Source organism: Eulemur rufifrons, chromosome 20 (genome assembly GCF_041146395.1).
Source record: "Eulemur rufifrons isolate Redbay chromosome 20, OSU_ERuf_1, whole genome shotgun sequence".
NCBI lineage: Eukaryota > Metazoa > Chordata > Mammalia > Primates > Lemuridae > Eulemur > Eulemur rufifrons.
The window spans coordinates 19,753,735-19,755,716 of record NC_091002.1 but is presented as its reverse complement, the minus strand read 5'-3'; positions in this window follow the sequence as shown (position 1 = coordinate 19,755,716).

Genomic DNA, 1,982 nt, shown 5'->3' with positions numbered 1-1,982 from the left:
GATCAATTTTTTATGTGCCACAATTTTTTTATTTTGTCAGATTTTCATTGACCTTAGAAATAGATTACTTTGGCAGAGAATTGTCATCATCAGATTATTGTCTTTCTATCTATGAACATGGTATATCTCACCACTTGTTTGAGTCTTCTGTATTTCATATTCCAACAAACTTCAGCCAAACTCCCTTATGGAGAAACTCACTGGTCTTCAGTAGTGCAGATGGCCTTCCACAGCCCTTTTCCTTAGGGTTGAAGTGCTGGGTCAGTTTCCCAGCAATTCCTTTCTTTCCATGTTGGTTTGAAAGTTGCATTTCCTTCTCATGCGCTCTCAAATGCCTTCACATTCAGATTTTAGCCCTTTAGAAAACTCCAGGAGCATTCCAACCCCTGAACTTGGAAGAGGATGAATAAGCAGTACCATCTTTCCCCCCATATGCCAGATTTTTATGGAAAAGCTTGGATTGAAACCTAATATGTAGAAACTGATGGAATGAACTTTGATTTCAAAGAGTCTTAACATATCTTGAAAGATACTAACCTATACACAAATAAATATGTAGCTGGTTCTAGGTAAGTCAAACGTTTTGTGAAATATTTTGGTGTTGATGAAAAAGCTGCCTCTTAAAAGGTGACCATTGCCCCTGTGTTATAGGGAAGGATAAGAAGTCATTGTTGAGAAGATCTCTGGGAAGAGGGGCTAGCGTGGGATTTTCTGTTATGAAGACATAAAATGAGGAGCTAACTATTGGCTTTGGGAAAGTTTGTAACTAGAAAAATATTGTAACCTTACAAAGTCCATACTTCTTAGTATGTAGAACTTAAAAGCTGCTAGAGAGAGGATGAACAAATACTCAAATGGGCTATGGAGCATCAGAGAAGGCACAAAATCGTTGACTTTCCAGGCTTTGAGAATTTCTTTGACTGAATACAATGGGTAGGACAGAAGTCAGCTGGGCAGAAAGGGCCCAAAGGGAGACACAGTAGGAAGGGGTGGGGTGGGGAGAGCCTGGACCTGTGCCCAGGACCTAGAATGTGTGACAAGAACTGGTTCTGGACATACCACTTGAGATGAGACTGGGGTCCGTCCCGCCCACCCTCAGATGGATGTGCGCTGGAAATGACTGCAGTTCTGTTTCTGGGTTGTTCCACCTTGCTGCCTCTAGGTGGTGCACCTGAGTCCCAGCTGCTGCCTGTGAAAAGAGCAGGATTGACTAAGTAGAACTGGGAGCTTTCAAAGAGCAGAGATCCTGGGGCGACCAGGGCATCCTCAGAACAGGTGCAGGGGAGCTCAAGCGAGGGTTTAATAATAATTATGAAAACCTAATTCCAAAGGGGCAAAGCAGATCGTGTCAGTTACAGTGATAATATGGAGGGTTGAGCAGTATAGTAAAGACATTAATTAGTTAATGTTTCATTCAGCACATATTTATTGAATGTCTACTGCATGTCAGCAACTGTTCTAGTGCTTGGCACACATATAGCAGTCAACAGAGCAAAGCCCCTGCCTGCAGTCTGGTGGGGGAGGGGGATAGGCACTAAGCAAACAAAGGACAGAGGAAGACAAGAGGAGCAATTAGTAGTAGGCTAGATGTACTAGGGATGGTTTCCCCTAGCAGGGCTTTGCAAGATGCGATAGGACCCCGCTTTGCAATCCAGCTGGTGGGGCAGAAGCAGAAAAGAGAGTGCACTGGGGATGGAGGAAAAATGTGTTTCCAGTCCCAGAGGCCCCAGCCAGGTGAAGGACGGACTCAGGAAACCCATCTGGGAGTCGCTCTATGTTGCCCAATGTGAAGTGCAGGGGGATGAGGCTGCAGAGGTAATCAGGGCCAGGTCACGGTTGGACAAGCTATGAGGTTTGAGCTTTATGCAGTGGTGACGGGAAAGCAGGGGGGATTTTCTATGAGCAGATTTGCTGGCAGCATCTTGGGGGATGGGAAATAGATTGGAGTCGGGGAGCCCAGCGGGGAAGGTGTGGGCAGCTGT